This window comes from Habropoda laboriosa, unplaced genomic scaffold (genome assembly GCF_001263275.1).
Source record: "Habropoda laboriosa isolate 0110345459 unplaced genomic scaffold, ASM126327v1 scaffold541, whole genome shotgun sequence".
NCBI lineage: Eukaryota > Metazoa > Arthropoda > Insecta > Hymenoptera > Apidae > Habropoda > Habropoda laboriosa.
Genome location: NW_017100692.1, coordinates 622,276 through 636,410, shown reverse-complemented (window position 1 = coordinate 636,410; position 14,135 = coordinate 622,276). Strand labels below are relative to the sequence as shown.

General features: G+C 39.1%; 1 protein-coding gene across 1 annotated transcript in view; it reads left to right on the top strand.

The window, feature by feature from the left end:
• The window catches only part of LOC108576941, a 157,600-nt gene that overhangs the window by 83,240 nt on the left and 60,225 nt on the right, over positions 1 to 14,135 (top strand). The gene's annotated exons all lie outside the window — the stretch shown is intronic.

The window sequence follows — 14,135 nt, the reverse complement described above, 5'->3', positions numbered from 1 at the left end:
TATTTCAGTCGAAGCGTGTGCAGCCCGGGACTTTATTAAAGACTTTCGAAATGAAGCAACGATATTACCTGCAGTCGCGATGTAAATAACCGATAAAACGAACTTTAATATGAATTCCGCGAGACAATCTCGCCGGTGCTGCTTTACCGGAATTCTTCATTATCGTTGTGTTATACAACGCGTCTTTATGTTTCTTGATAACGTTTTCGGCGTGGTTTAGACGTAAAGAGAATCGCGTTTTGTTTTGTGTTGGCCGTACCCCTGTATAATATTAAACCATCGGAGAGAACTCACTCCTGAAGTGTCAGGCTGCTAGAAGATCGCGTCACGTTGCATGCGTTCGAAATGGCGTGTGAAAGGAGTCATCGATCATTGTCTGGAAGTCGTGGCTGTCCGTTGAAATTGAGCAACGAACTCGGATATCTTTACACCGGGGAAGTCATAGGCGACGGGCTGGAGAAAGGGAGGCAGGAAGAAAAATAACAGGTGACGATGGTAAAAGTGGAACAGAAGGGTCGAGGAAGAAGGGAAGGAGCAAGAGGGAAGCTAGACAACGGTGAAAAAAGGAAGGTGGAAGGAAGAAAGTGAGAAAATGGCGGTACGTAAGAAGGAGGTGAAGAAAATCAAATTCCAGCAGAACAATGTAATAAAAGGGGGCAAAGATATGAAAAAGCGACGGAGTGGAATAGAAAACTAGAGCAGAGAGGGAAGAAAAGGAGGGCAAAGAATTTAGAAATAAAGGAAGAAAAGGCGTAGTAAGGTGAAAAGAAAGAAGAAGAGACTAAGAAAGGTCACGCTAGGTTAGGTTTGATTAGAATGGGAAAATAGCATAAAGGATTCAAAAGTGTAGAAAAATAAAATGAGAAATATGACGAGGTTCTCGAACGATAAAGGATTAAGGGAATGCGATATGAAACGAAAAATACGAGAAGAATTTTAAACGCAAACAGAAGAAGTGAAGGAAACTGAGGTATACGTGGAACTAAAATAAGCTCGGATAGCTCGCAGCTCACAGTTAGCAGCGTACAACCCCCCGAAGCCAAAGATAAAGGTATAAAATAAGAGGAAAGCAAGACAAAGTGGATGCACGAGAGACGTCCCGCTGCGAGAATTGATTGAACACGGGTGGACGCGCGGTATGGTGGCAATTTTTAAGATTCATGCCCCCGGGCTGGTGAGACCAACGATTTGGCAGCCTCGAAACGTTCAGGCACGAAATAAGAGGGTGACGGTGGTGGAGGGAACGATTCACGAGGAAGGTTGCAACCTTCGAAATGCGAGAAATGCCAAAGGATAGCGCGATAGAAACGAGGTGTGATACAAAGAGGAGGCAGAGGTGTGGAGGATTGGAAAAGGAGAACGAGGAGAGGGATAGGACGAATTGCTGGGCGAACGGAGGTCGTGAAATGGTGGCAGCTCCTATTACCGAACTTTTAAAGTGTCTTCAAGCAATATTGTCTCCGCGATGTAAGATGGAATGCCGCCATTTCGCTTTCTTTCTGGGCGCAGTGTCTCGTCGGTGTCCACTGCCGTCGGCACTGCATCTGCCTGCAGCGCTTGATCCTCTTTCACTCCCCGGGCAATGTTTCACGCCTCTTTTGTCTTTTCGTCGCTCGTTTCCCCGGCTACCCTACTTCCATGCCAAATGGATCGAATTATTTCGGGGCCGTGGCACGGTTTAATACATTCGGGAACAGAGACTCGACGTGAGTTTACAGGGATCGTGAAAAGGGTGGCTTTCGGAGGTGCTGCGAATAGCGCTTCCATTATTTTCCGTTTGTTCTTGGTGCTGTGGAATGTTCAGGATTTACTAGACGTAGAAAGGAATTCTTTCCGACTGGATTCGCGTAATTGATTCAGAGCCACCGAGTTTCTATCGCGACGGTGTTCGCAAGCTGACAGAAAAATGGCAAGAGGTCGTCAAGAATAAAAATGAAATAAAATAAAATTATTTCGATGATTGATCTGTTTTCATTCTTTTTAAATAAAATTCTGATTGTACCGAAAGGTCGAGAAGAATGCGTTTCTGTGTACATTTAATAGATATCTTCTTTGTTTTTGTTTGTTTTTTAGAGTATATTGCCGGTGATTGTTTAGAGAATTTGAGAAATTTCCGAATGCTGGTGCATTTTCGAAATTGCTGCTGATAGCGTTGAAAATATACAACGATGCGTGGGAGTGGTTGAACGATGATAAAAGAGGAACGTGAGGATTTTTCGAACCGGCGGGGAAAGGCAACGTGATAAATTCCGAGAGATCAATCCATAAAGATAAAGTGATTCGATATTCTATATTTGATGCAAATGGAAGTCTAACATCCTTTATTCTTTCAATACACGATCGGAATACAAAGATAACCGATTTTAATATAAATACGGAGATACTGTCAGAAATCAGGGAAAACTGAGTTGATAAATTATCGTGTTCTGTTAGGTGTACAATTAATTCGGTGTCTTTGTTTACAAAGTCTCGACGACTTTATCGACTGGAAACCACCGTCTTTTTTCCGAAAGATAATTTATAATGGAGATTACATTTCATCTAAAATAATGGAGATTATTTTGAACGTTAAAATTGTGTTTGATTTTTTGTAAATAAACACCGAATTAATTGAATTCTGCGTAAAAATATTCCACCTATTTCTTCAGTCCATAAAGTTTTCATCAGCAGCATGAAATATCTACACGATCTTCAAATCTCTCCTTATCGTTTAATAATTTCCACTTCTGAGACACCACGTGTATCGTTACATTTGTTCCAAAGCTATTTTCCTTCAATTCAGTGATATTTCCTTTGATTGCAAATACTTGTAAATTTTTTCACACAATAAAACAAAACCTTAGGTCAATAATCCTTCTTCAAACATAGCTATTTCGTTCTGTTACATCCTCAAATATTTTCATTCTTAGTCCTTAGTTTTATCTGTATTCACAACTAGTCATCCACTTTTCACCATTACTCATACTGGACTCTTCACCTTCCAACTCTCCTGCATAGTCACAACCCAAAGTCCATCTTCCCAGAACCCTTAAATAGCCCTAATCTCTCCATTTCCGCATTCATTCTCCATTCTATCACGCGCACATCACGTATCAGCAAAAATCTCTGTTAGATAAAGTTCTGTTTCCCTAAGTGTTGTAACTCAGTGATACCCCAATATCTGCTCCTAGTTTCGAGGAATTGGAGCAAACCGATTATGTCACATGTCTTCGCATCCGTAAAGTCAACGAAAAGAACCACTTCCATCCAGTCTCCATTTTCAAAATTCACTTCAGACGTGCGCGAAACCGGGAAGATTGATAGCTGACCAAATTAAAAAATCTCTGGAAAACGCCGCTGTACGAAACAGCCTCCATAGAAACATTTTCGCAATTGTGGCACGAAACGTGCACGTTGCGATTTTATCGTTGAATTTCGCGAGAGCCTTTTCACCGGCGTCAGGACACGTGTCCGTTGTAAAGGCTGTTCGCGAACTAGTAGTGAGTTATGGCTTTACAGGAGCCAGCAGCCATAGGCGAGCCTTGGCTCGCGAGGAACCAGAACCGTACTTCTGTATGCATACATTCACAGGCGTGCCGTGCGTGCGCGTGTGCGTAAGGACAGACGAAAACGAGACGAGGATCAAGATCTCGTCCTGACGTGGAGCACGTACATCCGTCTAAGGTATTTGCTCGCTGCCCGTTCCATGGCTTGACATGTACATGCACTTCTGGATGCGACGAGGAAGAGCTGCTTTTAAAAAACTCCCGGCAACGCGGTCTCGCGGACAACGCGAGAAAGCTTCTCTCTGTTCCTTCCTCGATCTTCTCACTTGTGGAACTGGCGAAAAACATATTAGGAATTTATCGGTGAAGTTTGCGTGGCTGATTCGCATGGTTAACCCTTTCGCTACGGCAAATTTTGATGACTGACGGTAAATTTTTAATCACGGCTGCAAAATTTGTCCTTTTTGCCATGTCTTTTTAAAATTTGATTTATTAAACTAAGGTGGAAAATTCGGAATAACATTTGAAACAACGAAATGAAATTTTTAAACGAAAATTAAGAATTTCTGAATATTTTTTCTATATAGAAAATTGTTATACGCGAAACGAAAGTAATACTATGAATAATTCAACGATTATTACGTATTTTTAAATAATTTTCTAAATTACCAATTCTTGTTCATTTTGTAACGAACGTTCTCAACGTGTATATAGAAGATGACAAGGAAATTAGGCTCAAGGGAGATGAGAACTGTTCAGTCTATTAGGATTACTGACTACGCGTATTATGTCATGGGTTTATGATACGTTAATCAGTATTGAGGATTAAGGAACAAGGGGTTATAACCACGTGGTCAACAGAGACAACGAAAATTATGAGGATTAGATGACTTTTGGATCACGGGTACTCGTCCTGCAAGCTAAATGGTTCATAAAATGTTTGTCCCAAATGTTCCTCCAAATAACGTGTCTGAGTATATAGCCAGCCTTCGAACTTCTAACAGCATATTTGGAATATTAGTTCGTGGCCAGTATATTCAGGCGAACATTCTCTATTCTATGTTGTACCAAATGTACCTCAAGATACAATATCGTTCAGTAAAGTACCTAAAATGAAATCGAAATCTAACTCATTTTTCCCAAATTTCTAATAAAATGCTAAAAGTGTTTTCACCGATCTTAACAATTAATTTCTAATCACCAGGCATACCTATAAATTTCATTACCAAATCACTGTGTCCAATTTCGACAAACTACTGTACCTCTTTCTATTTCCTACAAAACTACTTTTACTGTCTCCGGTGTCCATGTTAGCTTTTAAAAGCTCCAAAGCTTACACCGAGTCTTTTTTAAAGGGAAGTAAAAAAAAAAAAGAAAAGGGAAGAAAAATCTCTTCACGCTAATCCCCAATTCCTTGGGTTGGACACGGTTGAGGAACTGAAGGAGCGATTGCGAGATGAAATCCTTACCATTGGACATGCAAAACTGGAGGAACTCCTGTCAGGTGTGATAAAGTTCGCCAGTGACAGGCAGCAACGTTCGAGACTTAGAGACGAATGAAAGGCGGGCTTTGCGCGAATAGCGACAATAAAAGAATCGTTAATCGATATTTCGGCATGGTCGACGAAGAGTTTGGCCCAGCTGGGATTTATGTATATGGAGCACCTAGCTGAGTTTCGGCCACTCGAAGTCGATCGAGAGATAACTCGAATCGTGATGGATTTACTGCGGCGTTGAAGAGCCGAACTTTTGGATTACACGCGGCTTTGTGGGTTGCGTGAAGTTTATTTGTGTTCTCTCCTCTCTTCTGCCCTATGCACAGGGTACTTTGTGCACCAGAGAGATTTCCGGTAGTTTGTTGAGCGACAGGCAGCTCGAATATTTGACGATATGAATGTTGAGAGCTTTGAAATTAATTGCCGCGATACTCGTTCCCTTCGATTCGCTAAGAAATTAAATGGAGTAAGGTCGAATAGCGTTTGGAAATATGAGAGTTGACGTTTTCTTGAAAATATTACTGATTCTATAAAGAAAACTTTTTATAATAAAAGTACATTAGCTATGCGAAATTAATTTTAATTCAGGATGATACACAAATATTTGCGTTGATGGATTAAATTAGAATATTCTGTATAGGGTCAAGATTGTGTCAAAACAAGTATCAAAACATCTATGGTATCTAATTTTATATGTTAGATACCGCTCTAACCTTAACAAATAAGAGAGACACATTTCATATCCACCGCCTAGTAACCCCTGACAATTATCTTTTTACACAGTTACTCATACGCTTTGCTCTTATTTATCAACCCCGAGTCATACTCAACAAGTCCCAAAACCGTTGGACCTTTCGCTACTCCCACTATCCCAAGATAAGACCTACGAAACTTAATAAAAGCAAGCAGTTAAACACCCCGCACAGAACAGAAAAATCGCTACGACCGAACGGCTCTAGAAACTAAGTGCTTTAGAACTTACAAGATTTCGTGTACAAAATTTAGTAAAATAAAATTGTTATTTTTACACTACACAGGACTAAAGACATCAACGAGAGATATCGAACTTCTTCAAAAAGTGGAATTATAGAAATCCAAAGTACAATATACGAGAAAAGAAATTACGCTACTGGTCGTAAGTTTGGAATCACTTGCCAATTTGCACCAAAATGGAAACTACTATTAATTCTTTATAGATTTGAAATTAATGTTTTGGGGATCAGTAACAATTTACTCTGTTTCGACTAATTCGAGTGACAAAAAGTTCATTAAAAAATTCTAAAAATTGCAAATCTGTTTCTGCGTAACTTGCAACGCACAGTGATCCCAAACTTTTCGGCCGGTTGTGCGCATATGACTCACGTGCCACCATTAGTCGAATTTTCCGAGGAAAATTCTGGCGGGAGACTCGTAACTTCTGTTGAAATAGTTCGTTACATTCTAACCACTTAAACGTGCATGAAAAAAAGTATTCCGATTCGTCGCGGATAACGTAAGAACCTTTCTGAGCAGCAGCATTGATAAAGCTGGCCGCTTTTAAACGTTCCGGACAATAGCCTTGCGTGCTACGGCGTACATTTCAACATAGCGCAACTGAAGTGCGCTCGAAACGCTCTCCGCGTAATTAAACCGTGATCTTTTGTCTCGATAGAACGATTAATTTAACATGTCTGCCGCATTAAAACGAACACGGCGCGAGATAATGCGATAAGGCAGCGAAAATTACTGCCGCTTCGGTGTTCTTTTCTGTTTTTTTCTTTTTCGCTACCGTATACACATTATGTAGGAGGCCCTGTTCAAATCAAAATGTACCATCTACGATATTCCCAGCGATTTAATACGGTTAGATGCGAAAGCAATTCGTACGGACGATTAGTTTCGATTAAAACTTGGGCTAATTGCGTGTATTATTCAATTTTTGGGGAGGCTTCTGGATAGAATCAAGAGCGTGATTGTAGTGTTTTAATAAAATTGCTTCTCGCAAGGATTAGATTATTTTTTCATCATTTTTAGTGTTTTAGGTTATCGTATATTAGGTTGATTATTTTTTGAATAATAGCTGCTGTTTTTATGGCACAATTCTTATTTTGTAAATTATGTAATACTATTCATAATGCAGGTTTTATTATTCCACTATTATAGTACGTATTCTGTCATCCAAAATTTGGAATCAATTATCTATTTAGTTGTACCAGTATTATATCTTATATTAATTTTTCTTAAATAGCAGTCCTTGTTTAGGCTGATTTTCGTATAGTGAAGTTCTTTGAATTCCTTGCAATAATTCATGACCACTACTATCGATCTGATTTGCATTAACCGACTAGAAAAGTAATTTAGATAGATACTATCGTAATTCAAGAATTTTCTTCTATAAACTGTACAATACATATTTTAAGCCATTGCACATTCAGATTCCAATGCTTCGCAAAATTATTCCTCAAATTTCATGAAAAATGTACTCAGTACTCTGTCCAATGAATTGTGTTCAACAGTGCACATTCATATTTCAGTATTTCATAAAATTATTCCCCAAATTTCATAAAAAACGTAGTCAGTACTCCTCCCAATGAATTACGTTCAAATAATGCAGATTCATAATCCAATACTTCGCAAAATCATTCCCCGAGTTCCCTAAAAAAAATGTACCGAAAAACTAAATCCCAGATTTCCCTATTCAATATTCAAAACTCTCGCCGTTTATCACCTCGCACCCTCGCGTTAAAATTCACCTCCTTAGATCGATCCCTCGAGATTGCCGGTCCATCGAGGAGCACGTCGAAAAGAAAACATCTTCCCGTAAGTTGAAGGCAGCGAAAAACAGCGAAGGGTGGCTTTTTTTCGCCCGGAAAGTCTTCTGTCTCGAGGATATAGAGGCTTTTGTTTTCCCACGACCGTTCACCGGTCTCACCGGTGTATCCGATTGAGGCGCAATCCGCATTAGATGAAATCTCGATATCGGGACGTTAAGGGTTGGAAAAGGGTGGCGCGCGCGCGTTAACTCGGTAAAGTCGCTCGCGTATTTTCCAGCCCCTTATTGGCCCGAGCAAGCTTGTCCCCTTGGTTATCGAGGATTTATCTGGCGGATGTGCGCGAACCATCGATTCCTCTTCCTTAGCGTAGCGGGGTTAAATCGAGCGTCCCTCGCGGCTGCTGTCAAGCCACCCTTCTCCCTATCCTACGACCTTTATTTTATCCCAAAGCATTTTTCTCCCGGCAGTGTCATGAGCGACGATCCCGCCGACGGGGAACAGATACGGAATTTTCGCCTTATGCTTTAATCATCCTGCATTTTAAACGGAACGTCGTGATTCTGTAATAGTTACTCCGGCGTGTTTCGCGCTAATTTTTTACTTCTTGAACGAGGAGACTTTGCAATTTTATTGTACTATAATTCGTCTGCTTTTTTTTTATCGGAATTATTTTGTTTTCTATGTGCTTTATTTCTAAATAGTTTATTTCTGTAGTAATGTGTAGGGTGGGCCAGGTAAAACAGGACACCTAATTCGCTATTTCTTTCAATCGCGGTAGGTTGGGAAAACACTGCTGTAACTAATTAATATTTTTCAGAGGAATTTTATTTCATTCGTGAAACATCTGTTATGGCATTTCTGAAGAGAAATTGAGCCATTTGTAGCGTTTTATAAATTTATTTCGAGACTGATGAAAATAAGTGAAAATCCGCAAGTAAAAACCGCGAAAGACGCACTAGTACGAAAATTTTTATACGTAATTTAAATGGTTTTAAAGGGTGAACAAAATGGAAGACAAATTTTTCTGTTTTTTCCGATATGTTTTTATTGCATATTATAGCAGACATCAATGCATAACAGTATGACCTCAAAATGACTAGACTCCAAAATTGTAAATCAAATGTGAAATTTCCTTTCATTTTTTTCATCGAAAAATTTTTTCTTCGATCTTATTCACCCTTTGGAACCATTTAAATTAGATATACAAATTTTCTGGTACCGCCGTAACTAGAGAATTTTTTAATTTATCTTAACATTCTTTTGTTTTATTTTATTAAGGCTTCTTTTTGTCAGGGATGTGCTTCGTTTCGTTAACAGGGAAGTACAATGTTGTAACTTGTTTTTCAGCTGATAAAACAGTGATTTATGAGCACCACGTTCTATACTATCTTCTTAATTTCAGTGTGAAGTTTTGGAAGGAGAATATGTAAATATTCTCGAAGACTATTAGTTCGATCTCCTTTTGCTGGAAATATTTCCAGTAATAAGGGGAATATTCCAAGTTTCGGGAAATTGAAGTATTGCTCGCAGAAATTCTGTTCCCACTCAACGAGTAATCGCACTCGATTGAAGTGTGCGAAATAAAATTTACTTCGATAATCGGTAAAAACGATTTCCATTAACTTCTAGCTCACGTTTGCAACGAGCACGCGTTTCTACTTTTTAAACATTTCGCAAAATATTTCGACGAATATTGTAGAAATTGTTTCGAACAACATAATGCATATCTAAAAGCTAAGAAAATATACCATCTGATTGATCTTCCTGATAATAATTTCAATTGAATTTGAATAATTCTACAACAATTTCTCGATACTTCAACATTAATGGAGGAATAAAGTGGAATAAAATTTAGTGAAAAATTCGTTCTTGATGTCCTACTATTCCAGAATATGCGTCCCTATTGTTCCAGGATTTCAAATTATTTTTCAAGCTCGTTAAAAATAATCATCGTAATCTATATGCGTTAAAATATATGTAGCACATTAGGTACATAGGTGTATGACATATTAAATATAACAGTTAAAAATATTCAGAATTTTTTCTTTCATGATTCTCTCATGATTAAACATACAGGTTTAATATTTGCGTATGTTACAATTTTTTTCCAATTAGATGTTATTATTTATGAGAAATATTTCTTCGAATGGTGCATCGGTATAAATAAATCGGTGCATCACATAAACGCATTCTCGACGAGTCACTTCGTTGGCAGCTCTACAACAAACATTTCTAATTACACGATCATGTCGTGAATTTGCAGGATGCAATAAGCGAGAGTTCAACGGGATTTCGAAGCTGAATCAGATGAAAATTTATGAGTATCACAGTGTCGTGTTTTGAATTTGATGAAAGTAATAAGCAGGAGGGCAAATACAGATGAGATATTTAAAAAGTTTATCTTTCTTTGACGAGAAATATAGTAAATCCAATATCTGATGCATTTCACGAGCTCGTTAATATTTTCTCCGTGATGCTAGAGATATTATATTAAATTTTAAATAAGTAATATTACGAATAAATAATACTTTTAAACAAATAAATATTACTTCCGTAGATACTTCGTTACATTACACTGGTATAGAAGGTATTTAAATTCAGAGGGAAATTGGGTTATTAATAACTTAATATTAAGGTTTGCAGTCGAGCTTTGGTATTTCCACCAATTTTGTTTCACGTTAAAATATTTTAATGTGTATAATGTATGTTTTACGAACGTATCTTATATTTTTTTAAAAGCTCGATGATAATGAGGTTCCCTAAACTTCACGCACTCCTCAATCAAATCTTAATTAAATACTCTTTGCTATTCTATTCCCGGACCCCTGAGAAATTGCAAAATAATAGAGAATCCGGTTCAAATAATACCAGCGTTACACTCGAACCAGCGTGTTCATGAACACTTCACGAATACTCCTTAATTAAATGCCTCGCAATATTCCATTGTTGGGACCCCGAGAAATCGCAAAACAATAAAGAATCCGTGTCACATGAAGAAAGTGTTACACGTCGAGTCTGAAGCACATTGACCGCGACAGCATCTTCGATGGAAGTAGCACAGGTTGATATAGCGTAGCCTTGCAGGATGATACAGTCCACACACGGTATCCGGAGGAGTTACGAGCCTTTGGGGGTTGATAATTCCATCCGTCCGCGCACAATGCTCAGACGACGGATACGATGTCGGTGGACGTGCAGCCCCGCGGGCCGCAACGCCCTTCGAGTAGCCTGTATGAGTGAAATTGCCCCTGAAATTTATGTTCCTATTGGGGATGATCGTTTCCCTCGTCAGGGTCCGGTTTGAAAGCTGTATGCCAGTCCCTTCACGGGATACGTGCATTCTGACAGGCAATTTGATCTATCGTGCGACACAGATGGAAAGAACGTCTTCTTCTCCGGCCACGCTCGCGTCAACTTGAAATCTAATTCTTAGCTGCGAGCAGGATTTCTCGAATGGCCAGAATTTTCCTTGGGCAAATGCGATCAGAAGACGCACACGATACTTTGAATGTTGAGGAAAATATGCTGGCAGATGGAAGAACGACGAATCTCCAGCATACGACACGGGAAAAAGGGGCAATAGTTGGATGGAGGAGCGGTGAAATTGGAGGGAAAAGGTGGCGAGAGAGTTCGTGGCTCATTTTTATCTGATCCTTTTACCGAGTAACCTAGGCCATGTATATTTTAGACAGCCTTTGGCGAAATTATTTTCGTTGGAATGTATCGAGAGACTTGTTAATTTGGCGAGTAGAGATATTTGTGTTACGAATAATATACTTTTAGCTGAATCAGAATAATTGAGCTGTGTAAAAATGAAGAATATTTATGGTTGCATGGAATATTTTTTTCTAATCGAGTTAGAATAAAAAGGAAGTTTTCAATTTACAGCAAATCCTTAGAATTGCAGGAAAGTATTTAAAACAAATCAATTTGTCAGGTATCGATTGTGAAGTGTGCGGGTGAATGAATTAGGGGTGAGTTTGTCCCTGAACGGTTTGAATATTGATTTTTGAAAAGAAAGTCAATGATGTAAATGACATCAGAATACTACAAAATAAACTTGAAAAGTTAAGAAATGTTTGTAATTGATAAAATTGATAAAACGTTGTTACTATTCAAAGGAAAAATTAAAAATAAATCTACGCGAATGTTATATTTACAAATTCATTAATAGGGCGTTACACTAATTATTAACTGCAAATTATAGAAAAAATTGGATACTCTTCCGTTTCGTCGATATTGTTCACATGTTTTATTATTCCTTTTGTTTTGATAACGCGCATGCAGTATGTATAGGTGAAACAGGCAGGCGGTGTTGTGAGAAATCCAAGACGAAATAAACAGTCTTCTATTTCTCACTGCGCCAACATCGTAAATTGTGCCAGTCAGACATTGAAAAATGGTTGGTAGTGTGGTTGCGAGAAAAGGAATTTGATTTCTGCTGTTAATTTGAAGATATTCTTGACAAACGAAGCCAAAGAATCGGAATGTCCGCTTTATCTCTACATGTTCAATTTATTGCATGCTACTTGATTGAGCATACAAAAGTCTCAATGATGGTTAAACGATTTTTTTTTCACTTAATAATTTATAGTTACAATAATTTAATTCAAAATTTATTTTTTACTCACTCTTCATTGCAACCATACCAAGTTCAATAGTTCGCTAATTAAAAGTGTAATTAACACTATTTACGGTTATTATACTTGACGAAGTAAATAACATCGAAACTTCCGTTTGAATTTGACAGTACCACGAGTGACTTAGGCATCAGCAATGTCTCTGAACACGTTCGAATCCATATGCCCTCCTGGCTTTTACTTTAGAAAGTCCAGGGGTTCACGAAGTCCTGATGGACTCGATAATCCGTAGAATTCAGGGGTTTCAGTCGCCTCGGAAGTTTCGGCGTCTCTCAGGGCTGAGAGAGCCCCCGTAGTCCCAGAGACCCCGGAAGTCCAGCTGAGTTTAGGGTATAGAGGGACCTCGATGCTCCTGACTATTACACAATCCCGCATATCGCGTGTGTATCGCATCCCATGGGCACGCCTATGCTAATATCGAGTTACACGGGTCGAAGATAGACCGTGCAGGCTTCGGTGAGTTCAAGATCGTCCTTATTGACTTCCTGAAGCGTGGAACAGCTGATATCTAGTTCTGTCGATTAGATAATCATGTGATTCCTGAGTGCTTGTGGTCATAATCAACCTTTGTCGGGTCCCACACGTCCTACAACAATTGTATTCTATCTTACGCGTATGGTTTCCAGGCTACTTGATCTACTGGCTCGAGCTACTTGTCATCCCATGAGTATACTAACATCTATGTTCAGCTTCATGCATCCTAGGTAATCTATGATAGGCTTTGCAACCTTCACTGATACAACGAAATTATGGAAACGATAATTTGTGGTTTCCCAAGGGAAAAATTAGCATTGTTTGCGAAAGAACTGTTGAGAAAATTACACAAACTTGGAAAATTTCGAATACAAATTTTACCAACATCTCTGTTGGGCTTCATGCTTCCTAGGTAATGTATGATAAGCTCTGAGAGCTCTACCGATGCAACAAAATTACCCCTTTGTGAATGGAGGACTACGTGCCACGTCGAATTACCGATTATTTGTGTGACACATAATTAGGCCACTACTTCGTGTTTTTAATTTTCAAACTAAATTACATCAAAATTACATTTTCCAGAAATATACATACTCGAGTTCACGATCACTCCAACTATTTTTATCGCTTAAAGATATACTAAGTTCATCGATTGCGTTCTGTGAAAGGGTGTCCCCGAAAGGGTTACAGCATTCGAAACATCGCATTGTTTGCGAAAGAACAGCGAAACAAACTGCGCGAACCTCGCAAATTTCAAACACAAATTTCTTCCCGTTCTCCAAACAAAAAACTCAATAAACTGAACGATTCCCGTAAACTAAATCACACCGGTGAAAAAGCGTAACGATGTCAATCCTGTGGGTTCATGCACTCTTCCATACCCATCGGCGAACCCCATCAGCGCGCGTTTCGGTGCTTTAATCGAGAGAAATTCGGCAACGACTAGCTACGTGCAAATCATACAATTTCTAGCAGGCCAATTTGGTTGCCGAGGTCCGATCAATGCACCGGACACAATCTCCATGACGCATAGCGCACTTTGTCGGCACACATGTCCGCTCCGCGAGGTATGTAGGATGGACGCAATTATCCGGCCGCGTGTTCACGTGATCGGGTATTACTTCGTGCTACATTTGACTCGGTGAAAAGATTTGTGTTGCGGAAAATTTAAAACCCTTCAGCCCCGTACGTGTATCGGCTTATTGAATTATTGCGCGTTTTGCGGTCCGCGTCCGCGGTCAATGGGAAATGCGATTTTTGCGGAACGGGGTATATGCATCGCGGGCT